At 44.1% G+C, this 18,060-nt stretch overlaps 1 protein-coding gene across 8 annotated transcripts in view; it reads left to right on the forward strand.

Moving 5' to 3' along the window:
* Positions 1 to 18,060, forward strand: part of NLGN3 (neuroligin 3) — a 251,437-nt gene that overhangs the window by 163,949 nt on the left and 69,428 nt on the right. Inside the window, exon 2 of one of the 8 annotated variants that reach the window (XM_075323971.1) lies at positions 6,226 to 6,352. The exons of the other annotated variants lie outside the window; for them this stretch is intronic. The gene's annotated coding sequence lies outside the window, so the exon portion shown is untranslated. The remainder of the gene's footprint in view (positions 1 to 6,225; positions 6,353 to 18,060) is intronic. 8 annotated transcript variants of the gene reach the window in all.

The following is an 18,060-nucleotide window of genomic DNA, read 5'->3' on the forward strand; positions in this document are numbered from 1 at the left end:
CAGAAAGGTAAAATTAGAACCAAAGTGTAGGAAAACTGTCCTAAGTGATTCTCGTTTTATTCTTAAAAGTTTTAAGATTGTTAACAATGGTTATTTCAACCATCGCCAGCTTAACATCTATGGTCAATGAGACAGTTCTAGTTCTCAGTCTCAAGGCGTCACTAGCACAGTAGGAGTCCAATCTTTCCCTTTTCTGTAAGAAGAGGGAACAATCAGAAGATTTTCCATCGTATAAATCACTTCTAATCATCATAAGCACTTTATAGCTCCCCATACGTGACCCATTTTTGGACCTGATGAAGAAAGCATAGTCAGCTTCTGCGTGGTCAAAGTAGAAGAATGCATGAAGCACCTACTGTATTACGATAACCACTAAAATGACATTGACCTTCATCTACAAAAATCATGAGCATTAACTTGTCAGTATATTTATTTATATTATTCACTTACATAGCTCCATAGAGTTCACTGCACTTTACAGACCTCATCAGAATCATTGTCACCACTGAGGGTCACAATCCAAATTCCCAATCAGTATGTGTTTGGACTGTGGAAGAAACCGGAGTAATCCCACGCAAACATGGGGAGAACATACAAACTTCTTGTGGATGTTGTCCTTAATGGGATTTAAGCCCTGTACCCCAGCGCAAATCAACAGTACTAACCACTGAGCCACCGTGCTGTCCTTATAGTAAAGCTCTCAGGATGACATTTGCCAATCTTGTCGGATTGATTGATTTGAAGTCCTCTAATCAATATATCAAGAGTTCCATCATTATAAAACATATTATTCCTTGTGTATAAACTCCTAGGACAAGAATCTGGATATGAGTGAGGTAGTATCAGGCACCTTTAATGACTTGAAGAATTTGGGGTTTTATTTATGTGCTGATTTCTTCCAGAATATCATATCATTGCATCTGTTTTTATACATCAGCAGTAAATATAATGTGTAAGACCAAAAGCCATTTCCTATGTTAATACTGGCAATATATCTGTAAAATTCGATGCTATACGATTGATCCATATGGAATCTGAACTTTTTTTATTTGCACCCCTAGATTTGAATGGGCGAATCTCCTCTGAAATACAGACGTGACCATGCATTCTGTGATTTTTTTTTTCACATGGACATTCTGTCCATTTAAAAAGCTGTCATCTGAGCAGTCCATTGAATGGCATTGGATTAAGTGCTGTCAGTTTTTTCCATGAACTGAAAATACAGTAATGTGAACTTAGCCATACAATCAAAAATGCTCACTGTAAATAGTGTGATCTTCATGGACAGGTCTAAGCCAGAGACAGCTGTCACATTGTCCGTAGGCATAAGGCTATGTGCGCACGTTGCGTTTTTTTCCGCGGAAATGCTGCGTTTTGAACTGCAGTGTAACTGCATGCGTTCAGCTTCCCCAGCAAAGTCTATGAGAAAGCCGAAAAATCAATGCACACGCTGCGTTTGTAAACGCAGCGTTTTGGATGCCCAAAATCGCTGCGGAAAAAAAAGCAGCATGTCACTTCTTTTGTGCGTTGTAGCTGCGTTCTCCACCCATTGAAATCAATGATGTGGGTCAGAATGCAACCAAAATGCACTTGGACTGCATTTTTGTTGCGTTCCACATTCTTTTTTGAGAAGCAAAACACAGGTCTTTTCAGTCTCTGTCAATGTTGGTCAATTTCTGTCTGTGGATGTCGGTGAATCTCCCTCTGTCTGTCGGTCGGTCTCTTTCTCTGTCAATTGGTCGCTCTGTCTGTGTCTCTCTCTCTATGTCGGTCGGTCTCTCTGTCTCTCTCTCTGTCCGTCGGTCAGTCTCTCCTCCTCTCTCATACTCACTGATCCCCGATGACCGGCGCGGCGCTGCACGGCGTTCACACTGCTCCGGCGGCTTTTCCTCTTTTGAAATGCCGGCCGCTCATTATTCAATCTCGTATTCCCTGCTTTCCCCGCCCACCGGCACCTATGATTGGTCGCAGTCAGACATGCCCCCACGCTGAGTGACAGCTCTCTCACTGCAACCAATCAAAGCCGCAGGTGGGCGGGTCTATATCGTGCAGTAAAATAAATAAATAAATAATTAAAATATAACGACGTGCGGTCCCCCCCCAATTTTGATACCAGCCAAGATAAAGCCACACGGCTGAAGGCTGGTATTCTCGGCATGGGGAGCGCCACGTTATGGGGAGCCCCCCAGCCTAACAATATCAGCCAGGAGCCACACGGATTTGCCGCATCCATTAGATGCAACAGTCCCGGGACTTTACCCGGCTCATCCCGAATTGCTCTGGTGTGGTGGCAATCGGGGTAATAAGGGGTTAGTAGCAGCAGCCCATAGCTGCCACTAAGTCCTAGGTTAATCATGACAGGCGTCTCCCCGAGATACCTTCCATAATTAACCTGTAAGTGAAAGTAAATAAACACATACACCCGAAAAAAATCCTTTATTTGGAATAAAAGACAAAAAAACCCCTCTTTCACCACTTTATTAAAATTCCCAAATACCCCTCTAGGTCCGGCGTAATCCAGAGGTCCCGCGACGCATCCAGCTCTGCTACATGAAGCTGATAGGAGCAGCAGTAGAACACCGCCGCCCCTGTGAGCTCCACGCAGCAACTGAAGTGAATCGCGCTGTCAGCGGGGACGTCACTGAGGTAATGCCGGTGTTTGTGCGGTGATGATGAGGGCTGTAGTGTCGGGATGTATGCGGTGATGTAGGCGGTAATGTCGGGATGTGTGCGGGGATGTAGGTGGTAATGTCGGGATGTGTGCGGGGATGTAGGCAGTAATGTCGGGATGTGTGCGGGAATGTAAGTGGTAATGTCGGGATGTGTGCGGTGCAGATGATAATCGGGACGCCACATACAGTCAGAGCTGCGGTATGACAATGAAGTCGGGTGCAGTTCACCCGAGTTCATTCTCATCGTGCGACTGTCTGTGTCTGCTGTCAGCCGGCATGTAGCAGAGCTGAATTGCCGGGGGAACGCACTGTCAAAAATGCATCCAAAACGCATGCAAAACGCATGGAAAAAGCATCCAAAATGCATGCGTTGTGGATGCATTTTATTATATAAACGCAGTGTCCAGTCTGCCAGAGGGTGCGTTCTTTTCCGCACTGCAGAGAACGCAACGTGCACACATAGCCTAATGGGGACATCTCGCCTGGTAGGACAAGCACCTCACCCCAACATGGCCAACATTTCAGGTTCCTATTCTTTCATATGTCCCTGTTCAGTGCCCTCCACTACACGTCACATTAAATGTACGCTCACAAGAGCGTATTACTCGGAAAATCTCGCATTGCACTCGGACCAATGTTATTCAGTGAGGGAGTGCAGATGGTCAGCTTTTTTCTCATCCGGATTCTGGATTACAAAAAATTGCAGCATGGTGCAATTGTCAGCGAGAGACGTGTCACTCGTACCCATATAAGTGTGAGTGAAACATCAAACTGCTCTTGGATGACATCCGAGTGCAGGGCGATAATTGCATCAGTTGACAATGGAGGAGATGGGGAGAGTAATCCCTCCCTCTCCTCCGCAGCTCCTGCCCTCTCCTCCGCAGCTGTGATCCGATCGCAGGATTGTATCACAGTTGCATGACGCTCGGACCATGCTCGCAGCTCAGCGGGAGCCGAGGGTCATTAGCATATCACCATATTGCATCCGATGCACGCACATTGGATGCCATACGATGGTGTGAATCCAGCCTAACAGGTGGTTTTCCGTACATATTCTTTCTGCAGGATTGTGTTGCAATGTCCTAATATTTTTCGGGATTTAGCAGCTGATTTGTAATTCTGTATCTGTAGCTATGTGCATCATCTGCTTTTCTGGAATAATTTGCCGTTGATCACATATTCCATTTCTTTGAGCCAGACGCGGAGAAGACAACGCCGCATTTACTTTCCTGAGATCTGTCTAAACAGATGTTCAGTACCTTTTTTATGTTAAAGAAAACAGCCAAATAGCTTTATGTGATTGCTCAGTGTTTATAAAGCCGGTCTACAGCGTATACTGCCTCGATTATAAAGCCTTTTAGTGTGGCGGCCATGTTGGCAGGTAGGGGGGAGGCACTTTGGTCAGCTCTTGTTATGCAGTGTATATGGCTATAGAGATCTACACTTACACCTGTGCTCATATATATGCAGATGTGGATCTGAGCAGTTTTCCCAGGTGATTAGTAGAACAGATGTATTGATGCTTTGTACTGGCAGAATAGACTTGGTCAGGCTGCTCATTTCCATAAATATTGCGCATGCAGGCAGGCAGGCAGCAGGCAGGCAGGGCTGAGGCTCCGCTCATTAGGGCAGCTCTTCAGTCTCTCAAGGCGCTTGTCTCATGGGGGTGGGTAGATTAACGCAGGTGGGCACCAATGAGCAGAGCTGCTCTGTATCTCAAGCTAGTTTTGCTGGTGTTGGACTGATAACATGCTAGTTAGCAGGTGCCATGTTGCCACTATGGCCTGTTCCATCCCCTGCTGCTGGAGGGCAGCGTGCTCCTGGGTGGAGTGGGCTTCCCCCATGTTGCTGCATTAGCACATCTGCCTGTTGCTGCAGAGCGTGGCACCTGCATTCAGCTGTAATGCCTGTTGCTGCAGAATGGCTCAGTCAGTAAAGTGTTACAGAAGGTTGGGGGGAGGGAAGCGGGGCTGAATGGAGGCGCGCGACAGCCTGCAGTTTCCTTGGCAACGGCGTGAATGAGTGAACATGAAAATGAGCCGCAGACCCTCACTGCAGGAGAGGAGAGGTGGGGAGAGGGTGCTCCTGTATTAGGAGGGGAGGGGGCGCCATACAGGCTCTTGTCTGAAGAGGTGGTGATGGGGAGGGATATGGGCCATATTTTTCTCTATTTTTGCACATCTCTCTGCTCAGTTCTTGTTTCTTCTCACTTCCTTTCCTGCAGTTCCCACATATTTGTCTGTCCTCTCATCCTCAGTCCCTACTTCCATCTTTATCCTACCTAGATGGTCCTGCACCATAGCCCACATGTGGTCCAGTCAGCCTGTCCTGCCCATGTAATGATTCTTGACCTCTCATTTCCTTGGTGTCCTGATTGCCTTTCATCACTTCAGCATGTTGGTTTTCCTTGGCCAGATTCTTGCCTCTTTCTTGTGCCTTCATTTGTTCTCCAGTTTCGCTGCTGTCCTATTTTCCATCTTCGCCTTGGGTTACTCTTTCCTCACACACCTCTCCCCCTACCTCTCTTCAGCACTCGTTGCTGGCACTCACTATTCATGTTCCTTGCCTCCATATCTCATCCCCCTCCTTGTTTTGTTCTCTTCGCTCCCACTCTTCTTCATGCCTTCAGCTGTGTCTCACCTACCACCTTCAGTCACTCATTTCCTTGTCACCTCATTCTTTCCATTTTCTGTATATCCTGCCTGCTTAGCTCCTTTGCCATCCATCCACCACTATTGGGACCACAGTGCTTGTGTCCTGTGTGCCCATCTTTCCCCCTTTGCGTTTGGTACCATGCGGGCTGTTCCCTGTGCCTCTCGGCTATCGTCCCACTCGCCTGTGCCTCTATGCCCTCCCTTTCTGTGACACACTCAGCATCCATTTACATTCTGCTGTTGTGTCTCTTCTGTCACCGTCTTAAAGCAACAGAGCTCCAAACCCTGAAGGAGGGGAGGTAGACTGCTTGGTATATTTAGTGTGTAAAGACTTGGCTTATTAAGAACTAATTCATGCATGTTTCATCCCCTATTAGGAGAAGTCTGTGCAGCAGATATCACACTTTAAACATGTCACTTTGGCTGCGGGATAAATACAAGTGTGAGGTAAATTAGAGAACATGCAAGGCAGCGAGGGAATAACATGGAATGCCATTACTCTGAGACAGTCCTCAAAATATCGGGAATGAAGCCGTACAATTATGCAAACTGCAGGGTGAGAAATTGGGAGCTGGAGTGAAGTGGAGGAGTCATCAGGGAGCATTTCACAGTCTTTCCTAGTGCATGTCGTATCCAGTGAAGCATGCCGGGAGATGTGCCATGCGCAGGCCGGGGTACAGTCAAGGGTAGGCATCGCTTAATATAGAAAAGTAAATCTGAAGCATATACAGAATAATTAGGCACTGGAGGAAAAAGCTCAAGGTGGAGTAATATGTTCCTTTTACATTTATGGGTCTTCTGCTAGTGTCTTACCAGAGGTACGGAGACATAGTTCTCATAGTTTGCAGCAAAACTAATTTAGTCTAGTAATATCAAAATTGAATTATGTTTCCCTCCAGGTGAGAGATGCCAAACTCAAATACAGTGGCATGCAAAAGATTGGGCACCCCTGGTCAAAGCTACTGCTATTGTGAACAGTTAAGCAAGTTGAAGATTAAATGATCTCTAAAGGGCACAAAGTTAAAGGTGACACATTTCCTTTCTATTTTAGGCCAAAAAATAATTCATCTTTTACATTTGAAAAATTACAAAATGTAAAATGGGCTGATGCAAAAGTTTGGACACATGTGAAAATTTGTGTACTCAGATAACTTTGACCAAAGTTTCAGATCTTAATTAGCCTGTTAGAGTTATGACATCAAAACTGCTCGTTACTCACTGAGGTCTGCCGAGTATCACAGATACTCTGATATTTCGTCCATGACGCAACGACCACAATGTACAGGCTTGCTTCACTGAATGACATGTGCTATCACCCCAGAGAGAGCCATTCGCAGTCTCTGAATGGCTCTGTTGGGGGGAAAAGCAAGGCCATCCCTCCGGCTGGAAATGCTCTGTTTATAGCTGGCTATCTGTGGGCAGAGACCTGAACATGTCAATCATTGACTTTCCATTATTCTCATGACTCGCGTCGAGATTATTTGTGCTTCTGACCAGCTCAAATCGAGTAACGAGCATTTGAGCATTTTATTGCTCACCTATCACCAGTTATGGATTGTTCACTATCATAATTAGGGAAGGCCAGGTGATGCAAATTTCACTGCTTTATAAATACCCAGCCTTCTCTAACATTGTGCTAAAAAACCAGCAGCCATGGGTTCTTCTATGCAGCTACCTAGCACTCTGAAAATGGTGGAAACCAACAAAGCAGAAGGCTGTAAGAAGATAGCAAAGCGTTTTCAAGTTGCCCTTTCTTCAATTCGAAATGTAAGTGAGAAATTACCTTTATGGGAATATGGCCTTCATGGAAGAGTCATCAGAAGAAAACCTCTTCTGCATCCTCACCATAAAATTCAAAGTCAGAAGAAGTATGCAAAAGAACATCTAAACAAGCCTGATGCATTTTGGAAACAAGTCCTGTGGACCAATGAGGTTAAAATAGAACTCTTTGGCCACAATGATGAAAGGTAAGTGTGGAGAAAAAGTGTACAGAATTTCAGGAAAAGAACATTTTGCTAACCATTAACTATGGGGGTGGATGATTCATGCTTTGGGTTATGTTGCAGTCAATGGCACGAAGAACATTTCACGGGTACAGGGAAGAATGAATTCAATGAAATTTCAACAAATTTTTATGAAAACATAACACCATCTGTGAAAAAGCTGAAGTGGAAAGGAGGAGGGCTTCTACAAATGGATAATGATCCTATCTATACACTTCAAAATTTCAAATAGACTACCTTAAAAGGCGCAAGCTGAAGATTTTACAATGGGCATCACAGTCACCTGATCTGAACATCATGGAAAATCTGTGGCTAGACCTCACGAGAGCAGTGCATTCAAGACAAGCGAGGAATCTCACAGAACTGCAAGATTTTTCCAAGAAGAATGGATGAAAATCCGTCAAACAGAAAAGACTCTTGGCTGGCTACAAAAAGTGTTTAAAAGCATCATAGTAATTCTGGACGAGGGACCAGTGGGCCTCAGTGCTGTTAATTGATGAAAGTCAATTCTTGCTGAGCAGAAATGATGGCCATCAACGCTGTTGGAGACGTCAAGAAGAGCACTATACATCAGCCATTGTTGTCAACAGATGAGCCTCTGGTGCTGTTACAGTTGGGCAGGGGTGTCTAGTCAATACAGAACTGCCTTACACTTTGTGAACGGTACAGTGACAAGCCCTCACTACTGGAATAACATCATTAATCCAGTCATTATGCCTCTGCATGAACAACACAGGCTTAATTTCATCTTCATGGATGACAATGCTCCAGCTCATAGAAGTCGCATTATTAGGGAACGGCTGCTGGACACTGGGGTACATCAAATGGAGCGGCCTGCACTTTCTGCAGACCTGAACTCCATAGAAAATCTGAAATCGGCTGAGTCTCCGTATAAAGGCTCAAAACGCTGTACCTTTGAACTTCAATAGCCTGAGAGACGCCCTTCAAGAAGAGTGGGATGCAGTGCCTCAGCAGACAATAACTCCACTTGTGAACAACAGGAGAAGTCGTCAAGCTGTAATTGATTCTTAATGCCCCATGACAACTTATTGAGACATTGACATTTTTGGTGGATATATCGACCACTATTGTTGGCTTTTGTTTCAATAAATTGTTAGAGATGAGTAAACCTCCATTGCATTCTTCTATGTAAATTCCCTACTTTCAAGATAAAATATCAATAGTGTGAATGTTTGACGTTTTTACATAAATTTCCACCGAAAGCCAAATATCCCTTACTTTTTGTGAGTAGTGTATGTACCTCAATTGCTTTTTTGTCATGCTGTCACACAATAAAAAACTGAGCAAAAATATTGCATATATGTTAAAATGGTACCAATAATAATTATATCTCAGTACGCAAAAACTAAGCCCGCATACAGTTCTGTACTCAAAAATATTTAAAAGATGGAAAGGAATGGGGATTATGCTACGTGGAAAGACCAACCAGATTAATTTCCAAGTGATTTATTAGTCAACTAATAAATCACTTGGTAATTAATCTGGTTGATCTTTTCACACGGCAGCGCGTCATAATCACCATTCCTTTCTGACTTCATCTACACAGGGGTGCTGCAGCAGCCTTTTCTCCAAGATGCCCTTATAGCTTAGTTGTGGCTTTACACAACTGTTACAGGTGAGCCTGGTACATACAGTGTGTCCACCCATATCCTGTCCACCGCCATTAACTTAAGAACGGCGGCAGCTATAGGCATAGAAGTGGTGTCTAGGTATAGTAAAGAATCTATGCGCTACGCAATGAAACCACCTATAGTGCCACCTGGTGGAAAATAACGGAGTTAGCATTTTTATCTCGAAAACGGAACGAGATAGAGAAAAAAAGTAAATTAAAAAACTGTAGGGCATCATCAATTCAATATGAATCGACACCTTGCATACAGAAATGCTATGATATGAAACCCATGACCCCCCAAAAACATTGAATGCTGGTCACGCATATGGTGCTCATTTAACTTTGATGCTCAAAGTGGCCACTATCAGCTGCAATTCACATCTGGACTCTGGACAGCATACTGTATCTTGCTGCACGTTGTGCAATATGGTAGGTGACACGTTTGCACAAGCATCTGTGATACGTCGTCGTAGGTCCTGCAATGTTGGTGGAGGGGTCGCATACACCTGCTGTTTGATGTGACCTCACAGAAAGAAGTCCAATGGGGTCAGGTCAGGTGAGCGTGGAGGCCACTCCACACAGCCACCATAGCCAATTACTTGTAGGAAGGTTTCGCTCCATGAGGTATCGCTTCACGTCCGCAGCCTTGTGAGTTTTACACGTTCTAATCATAGCATTTCTGTATGCACGGTGTCGATTCATATTGAATTGATGATGCCCTACAACTTTGTAATTCACTTGTTTTCTCTATCTTGTTCCGTTTTGGAGATAAAAATGCTAACTCCGTTGTTTTCCACCAGATGGCGCTATAGGTGGTTTCATTGTGTAGCGCATGGCTACTTTACTATACCTAGACACCACTTCTATGCCTATAGCTACCGCCGTTCTCATGTTGATGGCAGTGGACAGGATATGGGTGGACACACTGTATATGCACATGGATGTTTACCACAGATAAGACCCTATTTGTGCTCCTGGTTTCTTTCCAGATACCTATTTATTTATATACTCAGAAAAATTAAGGAGATTTATTTTAAAAAGTGTTTAAAGACTGTGTGTCAGTGCAAAACGTACGCGTATCCATTTTTTCTGGTATCTCAGATGAAAGTAGTCAATGTGAGACTGTGAAAAACACATACCTCAGAGTTTCGCCGCTCATCACAGCCCAGCATGTCGGTCACTCTCCTTCGTTGCAAGCAGGGGCTGTGCTGGGCTGTGACGAGCGTGAAGCTCTGCCCACAATCCAGTCACTCAGGGGACTTCATTAAATTTACGTTTCGGCTAATGCCTTCTTCATAAACTAATTGATGAAAGGAATCTATACTAGGAAGAACATCAAACGTACTTGTGTACAGTATATCTCAATTGGAGGCAAGAAAGGAACGACTGCTGTTTCCCAGTGGGGCAGTGATAAAGAGGCAAAATCGCTGTGCAGCCGGTAGTCAGCGGTGAATGTCTACTGGCTGCACAGCGATGAGCGGACCGCAATAGTGCAGCTCACATGCAGAATTGGCTGAAAAAGGTATTTAGAAAAAGCCTCCCCTATCAGTTTTACGGGGATGTGGCCACTATTGCAGAATAGTGAACCACCTCTTTCAGGTTTGTTGTTTTTTGTTCATGTGTACTACCAAAAATATAAATTAGAAAGTGATCAAAAAGTATTTTGTACCCAAAGAGAAAAAGGTACGAGTATCGGAATATGGTGACCAAAAAAAGGTAACTTTTTGCACAATTTATTTTGCCTCCCAGTTTGTCAAGCCCTTGAAAAATTGTAAAACGTAGGGTGTGAATTATAAGAAAAATAAAAGGTATGGCAACACAAAAACATGTGTTTGTTTTTTTCCAAAATGTATATTTACTCTACAAAGTAATAAAACCTAAATTAAACTATATGAATTTGGTATCTCTTTATGCACACTGACATACAGAATAAAGTTAACAATTTATTCGTATAGCTCAGCGAATAGTGAAGCAATTTTAAATCCAATAGTGGCAGAATTGCATTGCAAATTTTTGTATTTCTCCCATCAGAGTTTATAAAAGTTTGATAACAAGTTACCTGTGCATCAAAATAATTTAACTGAGGCCCGTTTCACACGTCAGTGAAAAACACTGACGTTCTTCACTGACGTTCTTCACTGACGTGTAGAACATGCACATGTCCCTCCGTGATCCGTGATTGCAGATGGACATTACTCACCTCGCTCCTGCTGTCCATGGTGCTGATGTCTGCAGCTCTGCAGCGTCCGCCCACCGCTCTCAGCAGCTACTTCCTGATCGGCAGTTCCTGCTCTCATGAATATTTATGAGCCAGGCAGGAGCCGCTGACAGCGGAGCAGGCACGGCGAATCACAGGCAAGGTAAGTTGAAAATATATATATATAAATTTAATATTTAATATGTCCGTGATTTTATGGTACGTATTTCACTGACCGTGGGTCATCAATGATGCCATAAAAAAGTGACTTGTCTCCGTGCAGAATCACGACCATGGGTGTACGCTGCACGGAGACAAGTTCAGTGAAAAATCACTGATGTGTGAGCAGACCCATTGATTATAATGCGTCTGCATATATGACAGTGATTCTGGTACGTTCAAAAAAAGGCACAAACGTACCAGAATCACTGACGTGTGAAGGGGGCCTAACACATGCAATTCATCCTGAAAACATCCTTATGGCCTGAAACACACATCCGTTAAAACCACGCACGTGTGTTACGGTCCGTTTTTCGGGTCCGTGTCCAGTTTTTGTGTCCATTTTTATGGTCCGTGTGGCATCTGTGTGACCGGCGTATGCTAGCCGTGTGTGCGTGTGTAATACCCGTGTGTGCGTGAGATTTGAAACTGACGTATAAATGTGTTTTCCGTGTGAAATGTCCGTGTGTGTGATGTAAAATGTCGTTGATGCATACCCGCTGACAGCAGACAGAGTCGCGCGCTGAGAATGAACTCGGGTGAACTTCACCCGACTTCATTGTCATCCCCCAGCTCTGTCTGTGTCGCGTCCTGATTAGCGGTCACGCGTGAAGGACTCACCGGTGACCGCTAATCCCCTGAGTCACTGAAGTGAGCAGCGCGATTAGCGTTGCCGTCACTCAGGCTACCCGCGGCTAGCTGGATCCTCCCCTCGTGATCGCAACTCACCTGTGACTTCATCGCTGTCACTCGGGAGACTTGCTGTCACAGTTGGAGGATCCAGCGGTGGCCGCGAGTAACCTCAGTGACAGCACAGCTGATCGCGCGGCTCACCTCAGTTGCTATGTGGAGCTGTCAGGAGCGGCGGTGTTCTTCTGCCGCTCCTGTCACCTTCATGTAGCAGAGCTGGAAGCGACGCTGGACCTCCGGGGATTACGCCGGACATGGATGGGTTTTTTGGGCATAATAAATTGGTGAACGAGGGTATTTGTTATTGTTTTTTATTGAAAATAAAGGATTTTTCGTTGTGTGTGTTTATTTACTGTAACTTACAGATTAATCATGGAAGGTTTCTCGGGTAGACGCCGGACATGATTAATCTTGGACTTAGTGGCAGCTATGGGCTGCCATTAACTCTTTTTTACCCCGATTGCCAACGCACCAGGGCAATTCGGGAAGAGTCGGGTAGAGTCCCAGAACTGTCGCATCTAATGGGTGCGGCATTTCTGGGTGGCTGCTGGCTGATATTGTTAGGCTGGGGGGCTCCCCATAACGTGGAGCTCCCCATCCTGAGAATACCAGTCTTCAGCCGTGTGACTTTACCCTGGCTGGTATCAAAATGGGGGGGAACCGCACGTCGTTTTTTTTTAATTTATTTATTTATTTCACTGCACAGTATAGACCCGTCCACCGGCAGCTGTGATTGGCTGAAGTGAGACAGCTGTCACTCAGCGTGGGGGCGTGACTGCAACCAATCCTAGGCGCCGTTGGGCGGGGAAAGCAGGGAATACCAGATTGATTAATGAGCGGCCGGCTTTTTCAAAATAGTAAAAGCCGCCGGAGCAGTGTGAACGCCGTGCAGCGCCGCGCCGGTGATTGGGGATCGGTAAGTATGAGAGAGGGGGGAGACTGACCAACAGACAGAGAGAGGGACAGACAAGACAGAAAGAGAGATCGACAGACGGACTGAGGGAGATTGACCGACATAGACAGAAAAAGAGAGAATAGCCGACATCACTACAAAAAAGAACAAAACGTACACGGAGCATACAGAGATGCATCCGTGTCACGTACTTGTGCGCACCAAACCATTGACTTTCATGGTGTCCGTGTGTGCGTGTTCCGTGCAGGAAACGGACATGCTGCTGTGCAAAACAGAAACACATACGGATCACGGACACACGGACATGATGAGAAACGCAAGTTTGACCACAAACATAGATTAACATTGGTGCACGTTTGTCCGGGTCTCCAGTATATACGGAAGCGGACAAAACACGCACGTTTTTAACGGATGTGTGTCAGAGGCCTATACAAAAGTCCCTATACAACCATTACAAGAAAAGAAATGAAAAATGTATTGCTCCTGGAATGTGACAGTAAAAAAGTGAAGAAAAATATTGTCATAAAGGCCAAACGGCTGTGACACCAAGGGGTTAATGGTGCGAACCTGTGATTTCACATAGTCCTTGCATGTGATGAGGTTTAAGGAGGTGAGAGTTACTGCCCAGCGGGTTTACCTGGTGATAAAGGACCAGTGATGTTACTGTTTAGCATTTGCTTACAGTATTGCGGCTGTACGTTATTATTGTATTTCCATTCATAACACATTTATTATATATAGTGTCACAGCCCTTAAAAAGTAACAGATTTAACTATTAAGGCAAATGTAAAAGCCAATATAGAAGAGGAAAGAGGCTGAAAACCAGAGGGGCATATTTGGCACTAAGGTTTGTTGTCGCCAATGGCTGAAGTCAGCACAAATGAGAGAAGTTAGAAAACGTATATGTAACAATCTCTTCACATCAACATTGATATATGATACGAAAGTCACCAATTTTATAAAAAAACACAAACTAAAAAAGCAAGGTACAGTTGTCATTATTTGCCTAGGTGAGCTAGCCCTTCATTTTGATGTTTTTGGTAATATTTGCTTCAACTAAATAGATGTGTTCAGTTCAGAATGCGTGAAAGAATACACTAAAAATGTGTGGTACCTTTTAATTGCGAAGGTTCAGCCCCACCGATTGGTATTGTGCTATTCTGATCTGCCGGGTCCGATTTCACAGTAAAGCTACTGAAGTGCCTTTAACCTTACTTTCATGAACGGCGCCATGTTGCAGGTCCCTACACAGCAGTTGGCTAGCAGCAAGGCTATAGCGCTTGGCTATTGCCTAATGCTTTAAGGTTTTTTAGCTTGCCGTACTCTGAATCCCACCTTTAAGTAAATAACACATTTTCATATTAGGAGAGTACCTGTCAGTTCTCCTTACGGGTATTTTTTTTATTAAACAACCATATTCTCCATGAAAGGGCAATTTGGATCATCTTTTTATAAAACTTGCGTTATGCTGCTCCTCTGTTATTCCTCTTACAAACGTATGAATAAATTGACAACTGTTACCATCTCCTATTAAAGGAATTCTGTATTCTACTATCTGTATAGATTGGAAAGATTGAGTAAACCATGTATAAAATAGGCAGAACACCTTTAGGCCACTTTCACACTGCGTTCTCACCTCCATGCACTGGTCCTGTTGGGGCTTCCATCCGAACCCCCCCGCAATATGGGTTTCAGATGCATTCGCAGATGGGGCCATAGCAGACTGTGTCTGGGTGTCCGTCTGCAGAAAGCGTATACTTCTGAAAATGGTGCACGACAGAGCACACGGTTACTTCGTCTGCACCATTATAGTAAATGACCCCATCGGCGCATGCGTCTGAAACCAATTTTGCGGGGGGGTTCAGATGGATGCCCCGACGGGACCAGTGAAATGCTGGTCAGAACGCAATGTGGAAGGGGCCTTAGAAAACAGTATGGATTGCGATGGGTGCAAGTTCCTTTACAGCTACCACTGAGCTACTGTGGGAATGTATGAATACAAAGGAACAGCACACCAATTGCCATGGAGGATTGCTTCAAATACACTTGACTTTTATCATCTCATATCCATTAATCACACCTCAGTGGGTCCAGGAACAAGTAGTATAACTAATGATGAGCGAGCATGCTTGGTACTCGATTGAGCATTCGGATGCTCCTGTACTCGTGGTGCTCGGAGGTGCCGTTCGTAAAACATCGAACACAAAGCATGGACCTGCTTCAATGAATGATGTGAACAGGCACCCCAGTGAGAGCCGCTTGAAGTTTCTGGTTCTCACTGGGGGTAAAATCAAAGTTTTCAGATGTAGTGGGTCAAAAATAAAAAAAATACCTGGCCTCCTCCCCCTGAAATGTCAGTTTATGGCTGGTTGTATGTGGGTGGAAAGCCAAACTGCCCAATTATTGACTTCCATAATGTTCTTTACTTGAGTTGAGCCCGTCCGAGCATCTGACCTGCTCGACTCAAGTAACGAGCATGGAAGCATTTTAGTGCCCACCCATCATTCAGGTATACCACTCTTTATTAGGCCGGTGTCACACTTGTGATTGCCTCGCATGTATCTCGCGGCGCATCACCCATCAAGGACTCACACTCTCCTCACAGGAGTGAGTCAGTTGCATGCATCTCTATGCAGCTGAATTGCTCCTGTGAGGAGAGTGTGAGTCTGTGCCGGGTGATGCACCGCGAGACTTGCGCAAGATACACGCGAGGCAATCGCAAGTGTGACACCTGCCTTAGTCTATGTTAGAGGATCTGAGTCCCCAGAAGATAAATCATGACACACCTGTACATGAAGCGTTTCCCAATAGACTGTTGCTTTTGAGTCAGGGGTGCAATAGTTTTGGACGTGTGAAAGCAGCCTAACTGGTGCAATATTAGGTAGGGATTTTTCTGGTTTCAGTGTGTGAAGCTTTAGATTGTATATATAAACTATCTACTACCCGGCTTCGCCCGGGTTAATAACTGTTGTTAACGAAATAGAATGTATTAACAAAAAATTATTCTGGACACAAAAACCACAAAAAAATAGATAGAAATGTAATTATTTAAAGGCAAAAACTAAGCTAATAGAAGCATTTCACAACATATATTTCAACACCACAGATATTCCACACAGATTTAACTAAATTGGCCAAGTAATGTTCTCCGTCTGTCTCTTTCCAGGTCTGTCTCTTTCCCCGTCTGTCTCTTTCCCTGTCTGTCTCTTTCCCCGTCTGCCTGTCTCTGTCTCTTTTTTTGTCTGTCTCTATCTCTTTGTTTCTTTTCCCTTCTGTCTCTTTCTAGGTTTGTCTCTTTCCCCATCTGTCTCTTTCCAGGTCTGTCTCTTTCCAGGTCTGTCACTGTCTGTCTCTTTCCCCGTCTGTCTCTGTCTGTCTCTTTCACCGTCTGTCTCTGTCTGTCTCTTTCACCGTTTGTCTGTCTGTCTCTTTCCCTGTCTGTCTCTTTCCCTGTCTGTCTCTCTGTCTGTCTTTCTCTATCCGTCTCCCCACCAACATCTTATTACCTCGCATATAAGCTTCTTATACTATGAATGTCTTTCGTTCCTATAGCAACCAATCACAGCTCCTACTAATAACCTGTAGTTCCAGGCTTCATTTACTTTAATGGAGGCATGTTTTTTGGAGAGTAACTGTAAAGTGCAGGGTTACATTTTCCTGTCAAAACATAGTCTACGACGTTCCCTGGGTCACATGAGGTGTCCGTGCAAAATTTCGTGATTCTAAATGCGACTGTGCGGATACACTTTTCGTTTCACTTTTCCCCATTATGTAGATAGGGGCAAAATTGTTCGGTAAATTGGAACGCGCGGGGTTAAAATTTTGCCTCACAACATAGCCTATGACGCTCTCGGGGTCCAGATGTGTGAGTGTGCAAAATTTTGTGGCTGTAGCTGCGACGGTGCAGATGCCAATCCCGTACATACATACATACACACACACATACATACATACATACATACATACACACATGCATCATACATACATACACACATTCAGCTTTATATATTAGATTGCATTTTGTCTTTTACCTAACAGGCCAGTATTTTTTTTTTTTGCCAAGTTATCTTAAGATTTGTATCTTCAGTCTTCCCTATATCCTTACCTGAGCCTATACACTTGCCAAAGTGAAGAAGCTGCATAGTCCCCTGTGGCCACCGGCTCGCCTGACACGGCTTCGGTGTTCTTTTGATGATGAGCTCTATTGGCTTTAGACCAAACCTGTCTCTTGGAAATAAGGCCAATAGTTTCTGCTGTGGTCTTATTATCAAAACCACAATTTTGTCTTCTTCTAGCTTTATGCTTTGTTTTTTCTGCAGGAGACTATCATGGAATATAAGTGTAACCATTATGTCAGTGCGATTCTTGGGAGCAAGAAGCTATACGACTACTTTAAAGACCTATGCTTAAGAGTGAATAACCCCTTTAATTCAGTGTTTGACAAGGGGTAACTACCATCACTCTTGATCCTGTGTAGAGTGTACTAGCTTCTTGGAGCCTAATAAATTGTGAAATGCATACCGTACATACATTTTTTGGAGTGATTTATAGGGTTTTCATGCCTTATCCTCCTTTCTTATGAATAGCTACTTTCACAAAATTTATAGACTGCACATAAAGTTTACATGTGTCTCAGAATCCTCAGTCAGGTAGAGCCTAAAATCACACGCCTATGTTTCATGTAAAATGTTCTTTCTGTGTTTCCCATGGATTAAGTGCATACCCTTTATAGTCTATGGCCATATCCACATTTCTTGGATTTTTGTAGTCCTATTGCCAAGAAAAACAGATATGTTTGGGGTTTTTTTTATCCAATTTGCGGATGAAATTCTCTCTCTCAAGTGAATGGGTCCATGAAAAAAAATAGAAAGCTCTCGGATGACACATGGATGGCATTAGTGTGCCGCCTGCTCTGCTTTTTATGGGTAGGTAAAGTATTTACGGGTAGAAGTTTGGATTTTTTTTTTTGCAAACGCTGATCCCATACTTATGGTAAAAACAGCTAAAACTATGATAAATGTATGGAAATTGGATCCCGCACACTGATGAGAAATGTCCTGTTATTTTTCTTGTGGTAAA

The sequence above is a fragment of the Anomaloglossus baeobatrachus genome, chromosome 9 (genome assembly GCF_048569485.1).
Source record: "Anomaloglossus baeobatrachus isolate aAnoBae1 chromosome 9, aAnoBae1.hap1, whole genome shotgun sequence".
In the NCBI taxonomy this organism is placed as follows: Eukaryota; Metazoa; Chordata; class Amphibia; order Anura; family Aromobatidae; genus Anomaloglossus; species Anomaloglossus baeobatrachus.